This window comes from Saccopteryx bilineata, chromosome 7 (genome assembly GCF_036850765.1).
Source record: "Saccopteryx bilineata isolate mSacBil1 chromosome 7, mSacBil1_pri_phased_curated, whole genome shotgun sequence".
NCBI lineage: Eukaryota > Metazoa > Chordata > Mammalia > Chiroptera > Emballonuridae > Saccopteryx > Saccopteryx bilineata.
In genome coordinates, this window is record NC_089496.1 from 82,193,528 (window position 1) to 82,217,898 (window position 24,371).

At 39.5% G+C, this 24,371-nt stretch overlaps 1 pseudogene; it reads right to left on the reverse strand.

The window, feature by feature from the left end:
• Positions 1–1,563: 1,563 nt before the first annotated feature.
• LOC136311257 (cytochrome P450 2C21-like) lies at positions 1,564–24,159 on the reverse strand (annotated as a pseudogene).
• Between the last annotated feature and the right edge of the window lie 212 nt (positions 24,160–24,371).

Here is a 24,371-nt window from a genome sequence, read left to right on the forward strand (position 1 = left end):
CTTCTTGTTTTCAGCTGTGTCTTGTTGTGCTGATTGGAACTGGAGAGATGTCTGGAGATCTCTGATCCAGAAGTAATTTAGTCTTTTGTTTTGTGGAAGGATAAGTCCCTCCCCCAGCTATGGCCGCCTCCATCACTGGATGAGTCAGCTTTTTAGGTTGTCCCCTGCATTACTCTGCCCCTCACCGTCTATCCCTCTCTCTCCCCTTTCCACTTGGAAGATAATCGGTCCTTTCAACACACCTTACTCCCTGGTTGCCAGGCACGTGGCTGTGAGCAGTATTTTCTGCTCTTTACCCAAGAGTGAGAGCCCCTCTAGGCTCTCAACCTCACCTCCCCTATTCCTTTAAGCAAGGGAGATTCAGGCACTCCCTACCAGGTTTGTTATGGCTTCTTCTTTCCTCCTTGGTTTTTGAGAGCTGTTCTTGTAGTCCAGAGTTGGTTTTTCACGCTGATTGTTTCTAAATTGATTTGTATTCCAGTTTGGTGGTGAGAGCTGGGAGTCTGTGTGTCTGCCTACTTTGTTGCCATCTTCAGGTCCTGATAACTGCTATTTATTAGTGAACAAAACAAAGATCCTTGCTTGTGTAGGACATGTTTGTTAGTGGATGGTGGGTACATATTAGTAATTCATTTTGGATTTACTTTTTTTGTTTTTTGGGTTTTTTTTATACAGAGACAGAGAGAGTCAGAGAGAGGGATAGGTAGAGACAGACAGACAGGAATGGAGAGAGATCAGTAGCATCAATCATCAGTTTTTTGTTGTGACACCTTAGTTGTTCATTAATTGCTTTCTCATATGTGCCTTGACCTTGGGGCTACAGCAGACCAAGTAACCCCTTGCTCAAGCCAGAGACCTTGGGTCCAAGCTGGGGAGCTTTACTCACACCAGATGAGCCTGCGCTCATGCTGGTGACCTCAAGTTCTCAAACCTGGGTCTCCCACATCACAGTCCAATGCTCTATCCACTGCACCACCTCCTGGTCAGGCTGGTTCTAATTTTTACTTCCCACATAACTTGTAAAGTTGAATCTCTTTTTACATGTATATTGACCTCATAAAATCCTCTTCTCTTAAGTGACTATTCAAACATTTTTCTCATTCAAAAAAATATTGACAGTGTCTTTGTGGGTTTTTTGGTTCTTTATATAATGTGGATATACATGCTTTCAGAATATATTCATTGTGATTATTTCTCCCACTCTTTATCTTACTTTTTGATTATCTTTTTTTGTTAAGTAAGTGGAGGGGAGATAGAGAGACAGACTCCTACATGCACCCCAACCGATATCCTTCTGGCTACCCCCGTCTGGGGCCTCAAATCAACCAAGCTCTCCTCCACTCAAACCAACACAGCCACTGGCTTCAAGAGTGAAGAGCGAGAGAAGGGGGAGAGGAAGGAAGGGGAGATAAGCAGATGGTTGCTTCTCCTACGTGTCATGACTGAGAATCGAACCCAGAACGTACACATGCCGGGCGAATGTTCTATCCATGAGCCAACTGGCCAGGACAGCCTTTTGGTGATCTTAAATGGTATCATTTAATGAATAGATAGAAGCTTAAATTAATTTAACTAAAGATTTATTTTACAATCTCTTATAACAAGTGCTGTCTACAGAGTTTAAGATCATAAAGACTTTCTCTTCTGGCTCACGCGAGAGGCTTTATAGTTTTATTTTGTACAGGACAGGGGAAATTAGAAGAGACAGAGCTTAGGAATGTCGTTCCTCCTGTTCAGAAAGAGGTGGGTAATGGCTCACACACTGAACAGAAAGCGTCTGGCTCATTCAGATGAGGCCGGAGGGTCTTGTTCTGCAACCTGGCAGCTTGCCCCTGCTTCACACTGGAATGAAACAGAGCTTATATTTGGGCGGTACAGAGCCTATCCCAGAGAGAGCTGGAGTGGTGTCAATTTCCTTCAGATCAACCACAGGCTTCAGGGTAAAATGCTGTAAAATGTGGGTCAGTATTAAAAACAGCTCCATGCGGGCCAGGCCTTCTCCAGCACAAACTCTTTTTCCTAAAAAGGACACGGAAATTACATATTAATTTAATTCTATTTCTGAGTTAACACACAGAGAGGCTCAAAAAATATGGAAATATGTAAGTATATTAATAAAAGACTAATTAACTTATGGCTTCTCTTATCTACAGCGGAACCTGGTTTCCTTCATTCCCTCAGCACCTACCTCTGTGTGCGTGCTGCAAGAAAGGTTCTATTCTGTGCTCCCACGTTGGATTTGCTTTCCTGAGGCTTGTCAGTGACATCTTTCCATGCACACACACACATGCTGACCTACCCAACTGGCATGAGGCACACACTGTACTTTTCCATGGACAGTTCCAAGGCTCAGTAACAGCTTTGTTTCTCCTCACCTGTATTCTAAAGGATAATCTTAATCTTTTCATGTCACTGCTTTAAAATTTTTCAAGAGTTTACCATTGCCAAGTGTAAAAAGAAACCTCAAAAATTAGCCACAGCATTATTATCCACTAATCCCCAAACATACTGGCAATTTCAGATGTTGTCTCAAATTCCAGGGTCCCTCCACATGGAATAGTCTTCCCCTCTGCTCTGCCGGCTGACACTCTCTACATTTTACTAGATCCTGTTCAGATGTCATTTACTCTATGCAAACTTCTGTGACGTGCTCAGGGTATGTAATTCACTCCCCCATCTGTTTCCACAGCCCTCATTAATGTTCTAATACAGCACATGTCACAGGAAGTTCTAATAATTCATCTGTCTCACTGACTGGAATATAAGCTCTTCAGGTAAGGCCTTTCATCTTGAAATGATGCCTACAGTGTCAGACAAAAGCGAGTCTGCAAACCCAGTGATATGAATAGACACCTTGAGCAGGCTCATTTCACCGGAAGAAAGATCAGGCCTTTTACTCTCTCTTCTTCCCTCTGTTTCTCCTTTGGAGTGTGCTGAATATTCTCTGGGTCTCCTTCCTTTCAGGTCCATTCTGTGTGTGTTTGTCTTTGGCGCTTACTCTCTGCTCAAGAAGCTGATTCCTATGACTTGCATAAACTCGGAAGTTGGTTCCTTTCTGAGTTCTAAATGAATTCAGAGGATTAGATATTGAAATGGCCAGAGTATTTAATCCTCACTCACACCCTGTCAGACCGCAGTTTAGACAGTGGCTCTATTCCTCTGCCTCTAAATGCATTTCCTGTTGAGGGGTCCCATCTCTCTTTGCTAAAGATCTACTTGGATTCCAGTAATAGCCACCTTCCCTCGTCCCTTTCAACCTAGGATGGTGATGTTTTTCTTCTGCTGGTGCCAGCCCCTGAGTGCTTTAGCACACCTCATTACATCCCTTAATCTTCCCACACCTCAAAAACTGTCTTTGCATTAAACATGTGTATGTTTGTGTGTGTGTGTGTGTGTGTGTGTGTGTGTGTGTGACAGAGAGAGGGACAGATAGGAACAGAAAGACAGGAAGGGAGAGAGATGAGAAGCATCAATTCTTCGTTACAGCTCCTTAGTTGTTCATTGATTGCTTTCTTATATGTGCCTTCACCGGGGGCCTATAGCAGAGAGAGTGACACCTTGCTCAAGCCAGTGACCATGGGATCATGTCTATGATCCCAAGCTCAAGCCAACAACGTTACGCTCAAGCTGTGAGTCTGCACTCAAGCTGGCGACTTCAGGGTTTTGAACCTGTGTCCTCTGCCTCCCAGTCTGATGCTCTATCCACTGCACTACCATCTGGTCAGGCTCATTAAACTTTCTTTAGTTGACTTCTCTGAGCACGCCACCTATTTCTTTCCAGGACCCTCACAAATTAAAGGAAAGCACTTAAATGATACTTCCTGCAAGAAAATTTCCCTTACCTTCTAATTACTTTGCCTTCTGCCCTGGCAACACAGAGGACTATAGTCAGGAGCTCCTGAACCTGGCCGGTAGCTCATTCTGTTAGAGCAGTGGTAGTCAACCTGGTCCCTACCGCCCACTACTGGGCATTCCACCTTTCATGGTGGGCAGTAGCGGAGCAACCAAAGTATAAATAAAAAGATAGATTTAACTATAGTAAGTTGTTTTATAAAGATTTATTCTGCCAAACTTAGCAAAAATCCAACATAAAGTACTTAGTAAGTAATTGTTATTATATGCTTTAACTTGCTGTAACTCTGCTTTATAAATTTTATAAAGTAAAGTTACTTTCCTACTTTATAAATCACCATTATTGTGGAACCAGAGGGCGATTAGAAAATGTTACTACTAACAGAGATACAAAAGTTGGCGGTAGGTATAAAAAGGTTGACTACCCCTGTGTTAAAGCGTCGTCTGAAATACGAAGGTTGCAGGTTTGATCCCCAGCCAGGGCACATACGGAATGTGATCAATAAATAAACACTAAGTGGAACAGCAAATGAATGCTTCTCTCTCTCTCTCTTTCCCCCCCCTTTCTTTTTCTGTCTCTCTAAAACAAAACAATACAAAGATAAAGGAGTCAGAAGCTTCTGTTTGGGCTGCCACAACAGCCCCTCAAAGGCCATTTTGTCTCTTTGGGGTCTCATTGCCTGTTAATGTTGGGGAGCAAAACATCAATAGGGTTTTTAGAGTTATTTCTGGGGGACCAAGGTGTGAGAAACTGGCTGCTGCCCAACCCCCCACGTCGCTTGCAAAAAGCTAAGCCCTTCCCCACACCTCCATGTTAGCTGTGATGTTCGTTCTGCCCCCGCCCCTGTGTTTCCTGAAGGAAAGACTGGCTTCTTTGTGCGTGTTAAGTATTTGGTGGGAGATTTTTGCACTTAGTGTAATTCTTGAGTTGCCTTGGAAACTGTAATCAGAAAAGTCGTTGGTTTCCTAATGGCCCATTTTGCCCTATAATAAAGGAGGATGCGGTTCTGGGGCGGCCATGTTTTTCTCTGCTAGGACGGTATTTTCTGCTAGCAGTAATTGCAAAGCCCTCCCAAACCCATCTTTTATATTCTTTAATTCTTTAAGTCTATTTTCATAATTCCACACCGTACCTGCTCGGGACCTGAATATACTCATTGCAGCTGAGCCACGCATATTAATTTGCCGTCCTCTCTTTCAGAGAGGGGATCTGTTTCTTATTCACACTTTATCCTTGGATCTGAGCATGAGTATGCTGTATATGGGGTCCTCAGGGAAGTGTACTGAATGAACTGACTCTAGGAGGAGCTTTTGGCAATGTCAGTGGTGAATTATGGGATGGAACTCATTAAGCAGCCTCCAATCCAATGAGAAATAACCTCGGCTTTGGGAGTGGTGCCTCTGTCCTCATGCAAATGACAATTTGTCCAGTCCAGGGTAGCATCCATGGAAAGCCCTGCCTCATCTCTTTGGCCTCTGATGTGCAAATAGAAAAGAAACTTGCTTACCTGCTGAAAAAGGCACGAAGTAGTCACTCCTCTTAAAGTTGCCTCTTTCATCTAAGAAGTGTCTGGGGTCAAACTGGTCTGGATTAGGAAACTCTTTGTTATCGTGCAGGATAGAAGTCAGAGATGTGAATATGAACGTGCCCTGATATAAAGAGAAACAGACAAACCAGATTATAAAGAATGGTATGGAGGCCCTGGCCAGTTGGTTCAGTGGTAGAACATCTGCCTGGCTTGTGGATGTCCTGGGTCGATTCCTGGTCAGGGTACACAGGGAAGTGACCATCTGCTTCTCCACCCCTCCACCTCTCACTTCTCTCTTTCTATCTCTCTGTCTTTTCCTTCCCTTCTATAGCCATGGCTTGATTAAAAATGGCCTCAAATGGTCAGAGCATCGTCCCCTAGTGGGCATGCCTAGTGGATCCTGGGTGGGTGCATGTGGGAGTCTGTCTCTGCCTCCTTTCTTCTCACTAAATGGAAAAATAGTGAATGTTATGGAGCTTTAAAAAAAGTCCCTTTATCTAATCCTTTTGTTTGTACATCAGGTGATTGAGGTATTAAAAGAATTTATTTCATGTTACAGAGCAACTTAATGACCAAGCCTAATAGGTCTTAAACCATTTAACGCCAGTCCAAGGCACTGTTCATGGAGCCCAAGGCGTTGTCTTCAGTTCGTAGTCTGATGTCAGCACTTGTTTTTCAGAAAACGAAGGACACTCTCTGGAGTGCACTGTTCTTAATAAACTGCACTGTTGTAAAAAAAAAGTGCTGATGTGCCTGACCTGTGGCGGCACAGTGGGTAAAGCATTGACCTGGAACACTGAGGTCGCCAGTTCGAAGCCCTGGGCTTGCCTGGTCAAGGCACATATGGGGTTGATGATTCCTGCTCCTTCTTCTTTCTCTCTCTCTCTCTCTCCTCTTTCTCTAAAACTGAATAAATAAATAAATAAATCATTAGAAAAAAAGTCCTGAAGTCACTGAAAATCCAAGTAATTCTCTTTGAAACCAAGTATGAGGTATTTCTCAAAACTCTACCTGAGTGACTGTATTCTTGAAAACCCTGTACTTCCCAATCAGAATGAGAAAATAGTAAGTATCCCTCCTCCTAATGCTTTCTTTCAGTTGACTTGCAGCTTTTCTTTTTTTCATGAAAAGTTTGACGAGTAAGTGACACAGACAGCTGAGGAGACAAGGGGAGGACAGGCTGCTGGCTGAGTGGGGAGCGTAGTAAACACACTGGAGAGCAGAGACGCGGACAGCAGACTGCGCTAACGGACATGCAGGGTGCACTGAAATCCTCGGGAACGTAAGCGCTATTATATTTATAAAGTAGTGTCAGCAGACTAGAAGAAAAGGAACACAGAGGGTGAGGTGCCTGAGTTTTGAACGTGCAATACGTGTAGAAGTGAAGCAGACTGTAATTCCACTACAGTGACAGTCGGAATCTGATTCCTAAGGAAAAGTGGAGATGAAATATCTCTCACCTTCGGAATAAAGTATCCTCTGAAGTTAATGTCCCGGGTCACCTCATGGGGCAGGTTGTTGGGAACGAGGTCACTGTATCTCTGGATCTCGTGCACCACGGCGTCCGTGTAGGGCATGCGGCTCCTGTCCTGCATGCAGGGGCTCCGGTTTCTGCCAACCACGCGGTCGATCTCTTCCTGGACCTTAGCTGGCACGGCAGGAATCAGAATGTATGTGAAATGGAACACTTGTGAAATGACCGTCTTAATTTTGGTTACATTGTGCTGGGAGATGGGGAGAAAGGAAAACGATGTTTGGCTACCTCCATAAGGGAGAAAAAGAAACAGATTTTTAGTTTCTTAGGCTAATTCGAGTCTCATTAGAGACTTAAATATATGTGCATATAAAATGCAGTTGTACCATGAAATTCACTTCTCAACTTTGATTCTCTATTTTGTGTATTTTTGTTTAATGGACTAGGGGGCCTGGGATCTGGAAGGATCACTACAAACCATGTAGTTTAACCTCTTTGTATATGCAGTTTTTGTTTTATTAAATGTGTAACTTCCAAGGGAGTAAGAGCTTCCCAGTACAGTAAGTGCTTAATAAATAGAGCAATTAAATAAGATGTTTAGTTGAGTCAGCACAGAGGAACAAGAAGTTAACATTTATTTAGTGTAAAAAATTTGACAGGCATGCTACACTAGTATATTTCTTTATAATTTCTCAAAATAATTTTATGTGTTGGCAATAGGTTTGTTTATTTAAAAATGAGAAAACAGGCCATCCAGGTATTAAGCGGTCTTTTTCATTCCCAAACCCACCATATTTGAACTTAAATAAGATTATTGAAATTAAGTTGTGTTAGTGAATTATATTTTTCCTTTACCTATAAAGTATATCATGTTAATAACATATAGCTTAACTAGGACTATTCATTAGTTAAAAACAAATGCTTATTAACTTTCCCTTTGTGGAAAAGTCTCTGTGAATGTTAGGAAGTATTATCATCTCCTTAAACAGAAGAGGGCGTCATACGGGGAAAGGTAGTCATGAGCCTGAGGTCACACAGCTATGTGCTAGTAGAGCAGAACCTGCAGCCACTGTTGTTAGAGCCTACAACCCATTTTCTCCACTACCGGGTGGCTACTGTGGACATATGGGATGTATCTACCACATGAAGAATGGTCCTTTAATGGAGCATCTGAAAAATATGTGGCTTAATAGTTATAAGGAACGAAAGGTTAGGAATTTTAGAGAAGTTTTAGACTTTGCCTTCTCAGTTTGAGAGATGAGTTTTGCCTAGAAGAGAGTGGTTATATGCAGTGGTTAGGAGCTGCTTATAAAATCCTATGCTTATCCAAATGTCACAGTGAAAGATAATGATGGCAAGAAAGAAAAGAGAAAACATAAATGAATATGATGCAAGAAAAAACCCACATAGATAATGAAAATGGAAGAGCTGGGGAAATATGACACAAGAAGGGCTTTAAATGTGTGTAGGAAAATGTTCCATACAATTGACAGTCATAATCGTCATAGGTCTTACAAGAGTTAGTGAGTTTATTTGGCTAAAAGAATGTGTGTCCCATGAAAGAAATACATTGCCATCATATCCCACAATGTGATGTGTGCAAGCAACGTGATTTCAAGGCTGTGCTTATAAATCGCACCTTTTGGAAAGCATCGCAGTTATAATGGAGGACAGTGGACTTTAAATCAAGTAGGAAAATCTGATGCTGATGTTGGAGAGAGAGGCTCATGAGATTTAATTATACTAACACTGTCTGCATGTACCAAACAGAAAATGACATAACAGTGGAGGAAATAACCTCTTAATATAAACTCAATAAAAAAGAGGAGGTAAAATGGCAAAATTGCATTTGTAAGTGTAATCATTCTTCTGAGGAAAATTTTGTTTGCCCATTAGGGTATATTTCAAAAGAATTTTTTATTTGTGTCTAACTCTTTGTTTAGAAAGTAAGACACTCCAGTAGGGAAAGATTATGATTTTCTTGAATCCCTCTTTACAGTGCAAATGCATTTGAGCAGCAATATATTTTGTTTGTTTGACAGAGACAGAGAGAGTCAGAGAGAGAGACAGATAGGGACAGACATGAAAGAAGAGAGATGAGAAGCATCAATTCTTCATTGTGGCATCTTAGTGTCAATTGTTGGCTTGTTTATTTATTGCTTTCTCATATGTACCTTGACATGGGGGCGCTAAGCCAAGCGAGTGACCCCTTGCTGAAGCCAGTGACCTTGGTCTTCAAGCCAATGACATTTGTGCTCAAGCCAGTAACCATGGGGTCATGTCTATGATCCCATGCTCAAGTCAGTGATGCCGCGCTCAAGCTGGTAAGCCCGCTCTCAAGCCACAACCTCGGTGTTTCAAACCTGAGTCCTCCACATCCCAGTCCAAAAGGCTATCCACTGCACCACTGCTTGGTCAGGCTGACAAAGATATATTTATTGGGACATGGAAGGAATATCAAGTGATATCTTTTTAGATGAAGAGAAAGGCTAATCTTTCCCAGATTCTAGTATGACCCTGCTTACTTCATCTGGTCTGATGCAGATCAAGGATTATCTACCAGTACAGGAAGAACAATAACTTCTGCCCTTCAAATCTCTGCTGCTATTTAAATTTTTTTCTCTTTTTGTACTATAATTTGAATTTAATTTCTCTAATGTTAGGAAGATGTATTAGTAATGGAAATCTTTTTTTGAATATTATCTAGACAGGTGAAGAATGGGAGAGTTATCAGTGCTGCCTGCCAATTTTTACCCGAATTTTATCTTGCCCATTGTCTGTGACCATACCTGTGACCTCTGGGTGTTTTAGCAGAAGCAGGAGTCCATATTTCAGGGTGGAGCTTGTTGTCTCTGTTCCTGCAGTAAAAATATCCCACACGGTCTGGATCAAGTTTTCCATGGTAAATACAGACTGTTGATTGTGCTTTTCCTAGTAATGATGTATTCGAATTACTATAATTAGAAGAACCTTAGAGATACTGTAATGTACCTCAATATAACATCATTATTTGTTTAATTTGCTTATTTGATAAATTAATCCAGACATCGAGAATGTAATAGCTGAAGGTAAAGTTAGATGGGTTTTTAGATGTCTTTCAGTTAAAATAAAATCAGAGTTACAAACTTCCTGTAAGTCCTTTCTGATTCCTACTTTCTCACCCATGAGAGTCAATCAGTTCTTTCAAACATAATTTTTATCAAGTCATCATGACTACTCACTGACAGTATGTGACCTATAGTCTATTTTATTATGTCTAAATTTCTCATTCAGCCTCCAGAACCACCCACCCGCTAACAGCATCACTATTCCCAATGTCGCCAGCCATGACACCGACAGCAGTTTCTCAGTTACAATCAAGATAACCTCTGAAAATTCCACACACTTGATCATCATTCCCTAGACCCAGTTTGTCATCTCTGTTCATCTAAGCCAGCATTTCCTCTAAAACTACCTCATTTGGCAAGATTTCTTAGTAGCTTTCCAAGGTAAATCTTTCTAGGTTCTTACGCATTCCTGAGTTTCCTCACATGTTACATCTTGCATTCACGGAACTTATTTTATTAAAGATATATATTGTTTATCATTAATCTTGAATGTGTGTGTACTTGTTTGTGGATGTCCTTAAATCTGTTTCAAACAAAGAACTAGTTTTAACAAATTAAATATAAAGCCTTGTAAGTCATTTTTTAGTGAGAATTTGGAACTATCTCAAGACACTCATTATGGTTTGTAGAAGCAACAGGTTGTACAAGTAGTTAATACATCCTTAGGAAGATGCATTCATTTTATTATCCTAATTTCACTGTGAAAGATGAAAACTAATCCATGAGTCCCATCACCAACAAAGATGAAGTTGAAAATCAGGGTCTTTTATACCTTTTCCATTTGAATCAGGAAGCAGTCAATAAAGTCTCGAGGGTTATTGAGGTCCAGGGATTCCTGGTGTTCTTTTACTTTTTCCAAAATAAATTCTCTTTGTTTAACAATGTTTTTAAATAATTCATTATGACATCCAGGGAGATAATGTAGTAAATATGGGAACATATTATAGAGCTGAAAGGTAAAGAATCATTCATTAATTCACTCAGCAAATTTTTATAGACCCATATTATGTATCAGACACTTTGTTATATGCTGAGCAGCTAAAGATGAATAAGACATGCATCCTGCACTAGGACATACTTGGAACTTGAAAGAAAAAGAACCGGCCTGACCAGTGGTGGTGTAGTGGATAGAGCATCATCTTGGGATACAGTCGAGGTTGCAGACTTGTGTGTGGGCTCACTAGCTTGAGCGCTGGTGACCAGCTTGAGCATGGGGTCATCACCATGAGTCGATGGTCACTGGCTTGAACTTAGAGGTCTTTAACTTGAAGCCCAAGGTCACTGGCTTATGCGCAAGGTTGCTAGCTTGAGCAAGCAGTCACTGGTTTGGCTGAAGCCCCCACTTTCCGGTCAAGACACATGAGAAAGCAATCAATGAAAAACTAAAGTGCTGCAACTATGATTTGATGTTTCTCATCTCTCTCCCTTCCTCTCTCTCTCTCTCTCTCTCTCTCTCCCTTTTTCTCTCTTATGTGCATGGAAAAAGAAAATGGAAAGAATGGTAAATATCCAGAATTATAGGACAACAGGACACACAAGTTACAAAGTAGTTTTAAAACCTTTAAATTCTTTTCGTAACCATATTCTCTGAAAGTATTAAGAAGCATACCACCTCTTTCCAAATGAGGATACTGAGGTTGAGAAAGGCTACTCCACCACTCTGTGACACCAGCCTAGTGATAGAGCTAGAACCCAGTGTTCCTCCCAGTTTACCCTACACATATTTCTACAGTCACCTAAAAAGTTTGCTCTCATACCCTTGTTTTGTAATGAAGAGACCGTGCATCAGGAAGATTAAGGAATGCTCAAGTTACTTAGCTTATTTTATTCTGGCACTTACACCCTCAAGAATATGCACACTGCCTTATTCATTAGGCCATTCCCAGTCCTGGAATTTACTGACTCTTCTCCTACATGATCTAATACCCTTGGTAGTAGGCACTGGAACAATTTATTTGGCTGGTAGCTTGTATCAAACTAGAAAGAGAACCGAGAAATCTAGATTCTAGGTCTAGTTCATTCTTTGTCTTGGTTGCTTTGGACAATATGCTTAATATCTGTTGATGATCCAAAAATGAGAAGTTGATTATTTGTTCTCCAGGGTCCTTCCCAGGTCGAACATAACATGAGCTTATGATTCACATAGATTATTAGTTGTTAGTGATTGCATATTATAAGTTACTAACATTCTCTGACAATGCAGTATAGTGAGAAATACATTTTACGCTGCCACCCTCTTTATCTATAGATGCAAAAATCAGAAAAAATTTTCTCAGAAAAATACCTTGATATCATTTGATGCACTATGAGATAATATTTTTCTTTTTATTACTATGTTTCATGTTTTAAATTTAAATTTTTTCTTTTTTTAAAGGTTTTATTTATTGATTTTAGAGGGAGGATAGAGAGGGAGAATGTTAGAAGGAGAAGGAAGAAGCATCAACTCATAGCAGTTGCTTCCCATATGTGCCTTGACCAGACAAGCGCAGGGTTTTGAACTGGTGATGTCAGCATCCCAGGTCAACTCTCTATGTACTGCGCACAACAGGCCAGGCTTAAATTAAATTTTAACACACTGGATTGATTTGATAGCACACTGACTGGTTACAAATGATAGTTTGAGAAATATTCTTTCAACCATTTTGAAATAGGCTAACGGGATCGGTCCGCATGAGCAGTAGAATAGTCAGAACATTATTTCCCATTTAGAGAGAACCTTGACTTTACCTGTATCCAGGTGGTGTTCAAAAGTCTGAAATTTTCATCAAAATAATGTAACAAGGTTAGAAATTGCTCATCATTGTACTCAAAACGGTTCTGGAAAATAATGGAGCAGATCACATTGCAGGGAGCAGTGCCTATAAGGAAAGAGGGGTCACAGGGAGCCTCTGAAAAGAAAGTAAGTCAAAAGTTAGAGCGGAATTCCCATTTAAATCTTAAGTTGACTGTTTACAATACTTGAGAAAAGTTGACTCAAAAGATTTTTTAAGTATAGGAACTAGTAGGCATGCCACCATCACTATAAACTCAACATGCATAAAATAAAATGTATTGTTTCCCCAAGTAAAAATGTCTAATCCAGTCCAATTTATTTATTAATTTCCCCCAAGTATTTTCTTATTTACATCATTCTCTTAATAAGAGCCACAAGGTAATTCACAAGGATGTCCTTTAAAAAATGCTTTTAAATTTTTGTTTATTTATTTTACAATATTATTGACTACATTTTTTTTATGAGAGCAAGAGAGAGAAAGGGGGAGATATGAGAAGCATCGACTTGTAGTTGCAGCACTTTATTTGTTTATTGATTGCTTTTTATATGTGCCTTGACCAGGGGGGCTCCAGCTGAGCAGGTGCCCCCTTGCTTAAGCCAGTGACTTTGGATTTCAAATCCAGTGACCCTGGTCATTCTTTGATCCCATGCTCAAGCCGTTCACCTTGAGGTTTTGAACTTGGGTCCTCAGCGTCCCAGGCTAAAGCTGTATCCACTGTGCCACCTCTTGGTCAGGCATTGATTATAATCCACTGGGGAACAATTTTTTTTCATTTTCTGTTGCATGAGGTTTTAGAACTGTTTCAATATATATCTGCATCATTGATTCCAAATCTGAAATCCATGTTTTGGTGCATGCTTTAGTTTTTATGCAATTTTAATTTCTTTTTGTTACAGTTAATGGCATGAATTGGGTTTTAAATTGGAGTTAAAAGGCAATGACTCCTGGATTGAACATAACCACAAGGCAATTAATGTTTTACAAACATCACTTTTACATAAATGTAGTTGTTTTTACATGTAAATTTTATTATCTCATAGAAACACCTTCTTATTTTGTTTTAAGATTGAATCATGGCTTCTTCGAGTAGGCGTAAATGTAAGAATAGTCCTGGCACCTTCTGTTATATGTGTGGCTGTTACACACTTCAACATCAAAAGCGCAGTATTTCATCATTTGTGACACGTGCATATATTGCCTATTTTCAAGTTCCCCTTTGCGATGAAGACAAGAATTGGGCTCCTCATATTGTGTGTCATAATTTTGAGGAAATGCTTCATGACTGGACAAAAGGAAAACACCTTTTGGTATTCCCATAGTTTGGTGTAAACCTAAGGACCACAGCAGGGACTGTTATTTCTGTCTGATCCATACAAAGGGCATCGGCAAGAAAAAACAGCATATGGTCATATATTCTTATATTCCTTCAGCAATACGACCTATCCCACACTCTGAGACACTCCCAGTTCCAGTTTTCAATGGTTTTATTTTTTCTAAGGACAAAAAAAGTGACATGGTGATCAAATGCATGAGGAAATGGTTGTAGAATCTGAAGGGTCTTCTTCTGATGCCAAGCAGTCATTAACCCCTCAGCAGTTTAGCCAACCCGAATTGAATGACTTAGTAAGAGATTTGGGCCTATCAAAGAAAGCACTTGAGTTATTAGCCTCCAGGCTTCAAGAAAAGAATGTACTTCACTGGTCAGCTGAAGTATCCCATTTCAGGAAGTGTGGACAAATTTTTATGGATTTTTTTTTCTGAAGACAAACACTTTGTTTACTGTCATAATATCAGTAGTCTTCTCAGCCAGCTAGATGTTACCACTTATAGTCCAACAGACAACAGAATGGCGGCTATTTCTTGAAAGCTCTTAATCGAGTCTGAAATGTGCTCTCCTACACAACGGTAATGCTTATGCAGTGGTTCCAATTGGTTATTCAACTCATCTGCGAGAAGATTATAATGATATAAAAATTGTCCTTGACTTTCTGAAGTACGACGAGCATAACTGGATCATTTGTGTGGATCTTAAAATGGTAGATTTCCTGCTAGGACAACAGAGAGGTTTCACTAAGTATCCTTGCTTTCTATGTTTGTGGGACAGCCGATCTCGGGAGAAACACTGGACACTGAAGGAGTGGCTGAAACGTGTAGCCCTAGAAGTAGGGATGCAAAATATTGTGAATGAACCTGTAGTTAACTGAGACAGGATCATTCTTTCCCCCACTTCACATCAAACTTGGCTTAATGAGGCAGTTTGTTCAGGCTTTGAATAGGGAAAGTGAAAGCTTTCAACATATTATTTCTGCTTTTCCTGCCTTGTCTTTTGAGAAGATAAAAGCAGGTGTATTCGATGGACTTCAAATTCAAACCCTCATAAATGACAAAGAATTTTCCAGGAAGATAAATAAGGAGGAGAAAGCAGCATGGCAGTCTTTTGTGGCAGTTACAAGAACTTCCTTGGCAACAAAAAAGGAGAAAACTATGAACTTCTGGTTCAAAGGATGCTGTTGGCTTTCCGCTACATTGATGGAACATGAATGTTAAGATTCACTTCCTGAACAGTCACCTTGATAAGTTTCCCGAAAATCTTGAAGCTGTTAGTGATGAGCAGATTACTACTGGAGCATCAAATGAGATTGTCCTCAATAAGTACACACACGTAAGTGCTACAAATACAAATTTTTGCCTGAATAGAATTTAAATAAGTTTTGTGCAAATTTTATGATTAAAATAAGTGCTTTAATATGTTCTATTTTGAAATTGTAGATAAATTCTGATGCAATCATATCTTTTAGGGTATTAGTGTATTTACTGCATTATATAAATTATTATATTTTCTCTAAGATGATGCCCAAGAAGTCATTCTACTTCATTATGTTAAACTAAATGTTGAAAATTTTACAATAAGATAAGAACCTAAAATCTTGAATTGCAAAAAAACCTGTGGCTTACAGAGAAAAACTAATGTCAGATTTGAGATCAGCACACATGAATTAGGTAAGAACAAGTGTTTTGTGGATGCAACAAAATTTTGTTCCCCAGTGTCGTATTTTCTATGCTGTACTTTACATCCCCATGACTATTCTGTAACTCCCAGTCTGTGCTTCTCAGTCCTGTCACCTTTTTCACTCAGTCCCCAGCCTCCCTCTCCTCAGGCAGCCATCAGTCTGTCCTCCGTATTTATGAGATTGTTTCTGTTTTGTTCATTATACTGCTCTTTAGATGCTGCATATACGTTAAATCATATGGTACTGTCTGTCTCTGACTGGCTTATTCTACTCAGCATAACACCCTCGGTCCATCCATGCTGTCACAAGAACATTTTCCTCCTCTTTATGGTAAAAACATCTTTAAAAGTGTAAAATTTAGCTCTCAGTGTGGACACTTCTTCAAGAATATCAGGAGACTATGGAGACATGAAATCTTATTTTACAAAACAAAGTTGACAAACATTGGGTGTGTTTTTCTTGTAGAAGAGAAGAATAATGAGAGAATTTGGAGTTACAGTCAGATATTTCCAAACAATATGGTATAGTATATGAAAAAGGCTTTCTATATGTAATAACAAATATGACTCCCATTTATTTTTTATTTTTATTTTTTGGTATTTGGCTCTGACAGCTTTTAAGCGTTATCTTTTCTTACTCTTCTCACACCTGGACAAACTGATAAAAAAAAAAAAGCTCAAGTGTTCCCTCCTTTGGCACAAGCAGAGTGTTTAAACCACACACCCTGGCTGGCACAGGGAACCCGCATCCACACCTCACCCCCTAACCACCATTTCTCAATCCAGTGTCCTTTCTCTGCTCTCTCATGCCATTTTGGGATCTTCTTAAGAGCCACCTTGCCCTATATAGAAAGCATCATTATCAGTTGTGGGATTCAGCTGGTTTTCAACAGGTCGGCAAAACTACTATCTAATACATATTTTGTTGAGTTAGGTGAACCTTTATTAAGGTGGCACTTGTAACCAAGGTTCTCTCTAAGGTGGGCACCTGGGCAGTCACCCAATAAGGTGACTCACATTCCTTATGCTTTTTTAACATTCATCTGTGCAAGAGCATATTCTAAGCTTCCTTATTATTATTCATTCAGTCCATAGGTGAAAACAATTGAAAGTGAGGACACCAATCAAGAAGCGATATGGAAATATCTTAAATAACAGTTTTATTGTTTTATGCCAGGTATTATTTAATATTTTATCATTAATATTTTAAAACTCTTATGAGATAATCTAGTTTTGTGTACCTCTTTTATTTTTCTAATTTAAGTATTAAATGCATGAAATAATTAACTACTTTTCAGTATATCTTTTTTTTATACTGAAAATAGTCATTAAGGCAGAGAACCAGTTGTTAAATTATTTGAATCCAACCACTGATCATTATGAGTAATAAAACTTTTTCATGCCCTATTGGGGTGTGTGTGGTACCTTCAATATCAACATCTAAACCAAATTTTAGGTGGGAGGCCCATCCTGCCTCTAAGTGGTAACTGCCACAACACTGGACCTCCAAAAGGCAAAATCTCAGCAGAGACCAAATAGTACAAGTTACAAGGAAAAATGCTTCTGCTCAACATGTGAAAGAAACTTCCAACAGTTATAGTTACTCCGAGATGAAACGGGCTGTCCCAACAGAGTGAGGTCCCACAGCTAGGGGGAATCAAGCAGAGTCTGAGTGGTCATGGGTCAGGAAACTGAGAGAAGGTCACATTCACTATGGGAAAAGACCCAGTCAATAATAATTCTGCTTGAAATATAAATCAAGTTCACAAAATCATTTTCCAGATAATACTTATCAAAACCCAATATTTGTTGAATTATTAATTCCATTTTCAAAATTATATTCTAATAAATTGTCAAAGATATGCAATGATTCATATGGATTGCATTTTTTTTTATACTAATAGCAACAAAGAACTAAAACAGTTTACTTGTTGCAGCCCCTGGAATGGGAAAGAACTTTTGTGTGCCACTGCCATACCTTGCCCATTCATAACACTCTTGGCTTTTTTCCTTGCTCTTTGCTCCTTACACTGCTGTGGAAAAGAGCTGGATCCTGGGTGACACTGGAAGCCACATGCTGAAGATGTCAAAGCACCTATTAACCTGGTACCTGGAAAAGCTGTTGTGCCAACCACTTCACCTCTTCTTACTGCTTGTGAGCAAAATGTAAACTTCCGCTACACTTGAGCGATAGCTCTCTGTGCTCTATTGGTAATTGTAATAGCATTCAGTCTACCCAAACTGTTTTTGTTAAGTACATAGAGAAAAAACGCACCATTGGTTTTCTTTAATTCTTCCACCAGACACAGGGCTTCCTCTTGAATTCTGTCTTCAATAGTTTTCTTTCCCATTCCCATGTTCCGTAAAACCGTGAGGGAGAAACGCCGGGTTTGCTTCCATACTTCTCCATTGCTGAAAACAACTCCTATCAGGGACAAAATGTAAATAAAAAAGAATAACTTTCATTTTCATTAACTCTAGCTGAAAGTCTTGATCTCAGGAAATGATAATGTCGCTTAAGCAGAAAAGTTACTTTAATGGAGCCAGTCTCAGAAGGTCCCACTGACCCTACTCTGCCTGCTTTCTCTCTCACCCCAGCCTAGGAGCTCATTATCAAGACTTGGTTTTTCATATTACTAAACTCTTCTTCTCCATTAACTCCTCTAAACCCACAATAACTCTGTGAGCCAGTGATTTGTCCCCATTAACTGAAAAGAATGCTGAAGATCCTGGAGGCAAAATGCTTGCTCCTTGATCACACTGCTAGTAAATCATGGTGAGTTCAAGTAATAGGTTAAAATTTCCTGACCAACTTCTGTGCATCGTAAGTGAATTTTAGGGGCAGTAACAAAGGGAGCCAATTCTTGAAAGAAGGAGAGACAGCTTTGTGCATTAGAAGGAAGTTCATGAAAATCTATTCTGCAGGTAAGGGACACAGCCATAGTCCTTTTTTTTAATTTTTTTTTATTTTTCTGAAGCTAGAAACCGGGAGAGACAGTCAGACAGACTCCCGCATGCGCCCAACTGGGATCCACCCGGCACACCCACCAGGGGCGTGCTCATCCCACCAGGGGTCACTCTACCGCGACCAGAACCACTCTAGCGCCTGGGGCAGAGGCCAAGGAGCCATCCCCAGTGCGCCCGGGCCATCTTTGCTCCAATGGAGCCTCAGCTGCGGGAGGGGAAGAGAGAGACAGAGAGGAAGGAGAGAGGGAGGGGTGGAGAAGCAAATGGGCACTTCTCCTGTGTGCCCTGGCCGGGGATCAAACCCGGGACTTCTACATGCCAGGCCGACGCTCTACCACTGAGCCAACTGGCCAGGGCCCATATCCTTCTAATTTCAACATTTCCTCTCTATTTGGGAAACTCCTTCCATGAAATGTGGTCTTAACACCAAAGAAGTTCGACATCAGACTTCCAGAGGCTCAAGACCAGATGGGTGGGGAAACAACACTTGTAGGAAACTTGTCCAAGAATATCTTCGAGAACATGTGGAGGAGGAAAGAACTCCGTTCAGGCTTTATCTCTTTTTGCCAGAAACCTGTGACCCTCCAGAAGACTGCACAGTATAAGACTCGCTCCAAAAACAAATGGAAGATAGTTCAAGTCTTTTATTTAAAAAGCTTTTTCCACTATCAGTTTCAATCCATTCTTATTACATATTTCTCCACCATCCTCTGTTCAGAGAATATTTGTGTTTTATGCTCTCTATTCTATTGAATTCAAATATTTCTTCTCTTTTTTAGAAGAGAAGAAGATTAAAGGTAAGGTTGAAAATATTCCAGGTTTATGTTGGTTCCGTGCATACTGTGCAAGCGTTCTACAGTAATCTCTTGGCAACCATGACTCAGAACAAAAAAAGCAAAATATTTGGTGAATTGAATAATTTAGTCTATTTCCATTCCCCTTTTCTCTGTCTCTTTCTCATTCTTACCAGGCATAATTTAAAATGAACATGGCTTAGTCACAAATTTATAGAACATTAGTGGTTAGCTGGTTTGCTTTCATTGGATTTATTGTTTCATAGGGGCATTATGTCACTCATAATTTTAAATATAGATTAATTATCCCTTATAGAAAATTTGAATGATGATATTTCCATAAGTGTCTCTAAATGCTTAAAGTTTCTCAATTCCTTAGCCTATTCTGAATCTTTGCAACTTAATCCACACACACTTTGCAAATGGAAGCATACCTAATCCCGGTATGATTTTCTCTATCACTGGTAAACTGCCTCTTGCAGCAAACTCTTCTCCCCGATCGATCAGGGCTTCCTTCACTGCTGTGTAGCCATGCAGCACCACAGTGGGCTTTGTGCCCAGATACACAGTGAAACACCGGGCCATAGACTTCTGCTAGCTAGGGAAGGAACAGGAGATGCAAGAGGAGTGAGAATTTCAAAGCGAAAATGTAGGTAAGTGAGAGAAATATTTTTAATCTTACTGAAGAGATATTTTAATATTTATTTCCCCATTATAAAAAATGTCAATTTCTGGACCTGGGTAATTTAATAAGAAATCACGTTACTTAAATGGTAAATTATCATTGTATTACAGTGTGTCCGTAAAGTCATGGTGCACTTTTGACGGGTCCAGGAAAGCAACAAAAGATGATACAAATGTGAAATCTGCACCAAATAAAAGGAAAACCCTCCGAGGTTTTCTGTAGGATGATGGGGCAGCATATGCACATGCACAGATGATGACTTAACACCGTGTATACAGTGGAGCAAGCCCACGGCCATGCCAGTTGAGATGTGGACGGTACAGAGGAAAAGTTCAGTGTGTTCTGTGGTTTGCTAAATTCGAATCTGTTAGCAAAGTGTAACATGAATATCGGCGCGTTTTATAACGAAGAGAGCCACCACATAGGAATAACATTACTTGGTGGGATAAGCAGTTGAAGGAAACCAGCAGTTTGGTGGAGAAACCCCGTTCTGGTAGGCCATCAGTCAGTGACGAGTCGTGTAGAGGCTATACGGGATAGCTACCTAAGGAGCCCTAAAAAAATCTGTGCATGAGCCCTCATCAAACTGCACTGAATAGATATGAACCTGGGAGAAGTTTTCCCTTTGATTTGGTGCTGATTTCACATTTTTATTGTCTTTTGTTGCTTTCCTGTGACCGGTCAAAAGTGCACCATGACTTTACGGACACACTGTATTAGTAATAATGCTATCATTATTATCACGATCAATAGTTATCCATTTTTCAGCTTCTACTATGTGACTATCATCATAAATTTTATTCATAATTTAATTATTTTTTCTGCCAAACCTCTAATTGCTCCAAATTTCTCCTTCCTTCTTATACTTAACATAAGTAATATGTTTCTCCTGTTTGAAGGATGTTTTTCCATGTTGCCCACGTGTAGACAAATAATGTCCCTTATTATCTATTTCCTACATCTTCTGTTAGCACCAGAAGAATTATATATGAATAAAACCTCCACGTTTTATTAATATATAGGGACATGGCAGCCTAATGTCAGGTCTTTCCCAGATTCCCTGTGTAGCCATGTGACTAAGCTTCCATGAACTGATGTTAGCAGAAGTGATGTGTGCAAATCCTACACTGTTGCATAAATGATCCCACATGCTCTCCCTTTCTGCACATAATCATGGATTGAGATGATAACATGGGAAGACCTCAGTGTGACCATGGAAATGAAGACAATAGCTTAGGGACACGAGATGGTAAACAACAAGGTTGAGAAAAACTGGTTCTCTGAATAACCTTGAAGAAGAGAAGCAGACCACCATTAATCATCTCTATATTATATGAAAGGTAGAAATAAACTCTTGTCTTCTTTAAGCCATTCCATTACTTGGGGTCTTTCTTCTCTTATAGTTGTCATATACTCAGTACACAAATAATATAAGACCTTAAACTCTTTCCAACAGTTCAACATTGAATCCTTTCTACTACCTTACAATTCCTTCTCCAGAAGGTTAATGCTAACATTTACTATCCTTTAAGCACATCCATGGCATCACATTGTTCTTGTGCTAAAGACAAAGATTCTTAAAATCCTTGTAAGGCCCATATGCTCTGGCTCTTGTAGACCCTCTTCAATCTCAACTCAGACCGCATTTCTTAACTCTTCTCTGGGCTACAACCGACATGGTCCTTTTTCAGAGACATAACAAGTAATTCTAATCCAGATTGAAAAAAGGCTGGAACTAATTTGTTATCTGGTTTTTGTCTGGTTAAGTGCCCAATCATTCCTTAGTGCTTAGCCTCCAAATTCAATTCCTAGGAGAACCGTTTGCTGCCTGCAGGTACTTCTAGTCCTGGAAGCTACATGCGCCGTCTTCTGCTGGGTCCCCTTTTACATAGTTAACAATCATTAATGTATTTGCATTATTATATCATAATTCCATAATGCCTAAACGTCTTTTTTGTTGTTGTTGTTCAGCATATACATAAAAACTACTAAAATCTTACCATTTGCAACAGCATGGATGGACTAGAGGTTATTATTGGTAGTGAATAAGTCAGTAATAGAAAGGCAGATATATAATTTCACTTATATGTGGGGTCTAAAGAATAAAATAAACAAAATTGAAACAGACACATTGACACAGAGACCAGAATGTTGGTTACCAGAGAAGAGGGGAGTTCAGGGACTGGGTGAAAAGGAGAAGGGATTCAGTAAAAATTGGTAGTCACCAAATAGTCACAGGATGTAAAGTACAGCATAAGGAATATGGTCAATAATATTGTAATAACTATGCATGGTGCCAGGTGGGTACTGGAAATAGCAGGGGGAACAATTTGCAAAGTATATGATTGTCAGATTCTTAGATTATTATGCTGTACACCTGAAACTAATACAAAATAATACAAAAAAAATCTCTAGGACCTAACATGGAGCCTAATACAAAGTAGGCATTCAATAACTTGTTGAATAGATGATACATTAATAACTTGTGCAAAATAACTATTATTCACTTTTTAAGAAATGGAAATTGAAGCTCAGAGAGATTTTCTAAATTTCCCAGGGTTGCAAGTGAAGAAATGGATAGGCTGGAGTGCTGACACAATCCCTTCTAAACCAGAGCCCAGAACACAAGAAGAAAAAGTTTCCAGGGGCAGTGCTGTGATAACTACTTGTCTCAGGGCAGACAGATTTTAGAAAATCCCTTCAAGATTTCGGAAGCTATTCCATATAAATAGCTTAGAGCAGATACTCATTCATTGAACAGATATAATAGAAACTGTAAAAGTTCCTGAACATTTAGTCACATCATTAACTTCACATCAGTGTGTGCTTTTAGAAAAATTTTAGTGTTGTGACTCTGTAAATCAGTAAGTTTTTTGTAATTGAAAGTAATCTCATTGCCATTAGAGTTCAGGAAAATAGAATTAGTAAAAAGAAGACCCAGGTCACAATATGGGCAGGGAATTCCTACTTTGGGCAATTTCAACAATCACCTCATAGATTTTATTCCCTTCTGGCCACCTTCTAACTATACACCACTTAAAATTACATCTGGATCTTGAGTAGGTGGCTCGATAGATAGATCATCGTCCTGGCGCACTGAGGCTGCGAGTGTGATTCCCGGTCAGGGCACGAAGTAAAAGCAAGCAATGAGTACACGACTAAATAGAAAAACTAAGTGGAACAATAAGTTGATGCTTCTCTCCTTCTTTCACTCTCCTTTCCTCTCTCTTTCTTAATCAAAGGAAAAATTTTAAATAAATAAATAAATAAGTAAAATCATGTCTGACAGAAAAGGACAAGGACCATATGATTTCACTATTCAGTGCTATAAAACAGAAAATGGCAAATGAAAAAATGAAACAAAGAAACAAACAAAATCATAGACAAATAGTATGGTAGTTACCAGAAGGGAAGGAGGGTTAAGAAGAAGAGGAAGAGGGTAGTGGGGTTGAAATGTACGGTGATGGAAGGAGACTAGACTTCAGGTGGTGGTCACACAATGTAATCAACAGATGATATAGTATCAATCTGTATACCTGAAACCTGTAAAGTTATTAATCAATATTGTCTCAGTATATTTAATTAAATTAAAAAAAAAACTATATAGGTGTTCAATGAACACTTCCTTTTAACACTACTTCTGTAAAGCACAGTGTCTGGGACCATATTTTACTTAGATATAAGGCTGTCTCATTTACTCCTTGCAAACAATTGGAAGAGAATAAATCATACTTAACCTTGTTGAAGGATCTGTTGATGTCGCTGGCATTTATCTGTAGAATATTTCCAACGATGGGGAGAGAAGTAGGGCCAGGCGGCAGCTTTCCTTGGGCATAGCTTCGGTTCCATAGAAAAAGGAGGATCAAACAAGAAAGACAAATCGCTAGGACTATGAAGAGATCCATTAAGGTGCTTCACATAAATGCAATTGAAACTCTATAATCCAAAGATTTGATAAATACTGAGTGCAAACTGACCTCCCAATTCAGTACCAAGTCTGTGACCTTTTGGGTAAATATTGTTTTCTCTTCAGTGTACTCTGACCTGCTGGTAGAGAATAGAACAAAAACAACAAAAAACCAAAACCACAACTATAGACAATAAAATAGAATACACAGATGTTATATTATTTTATTTTATTTTTTGTGTTTTTCTGAAGCTGGAAACAGGGAGAGACAG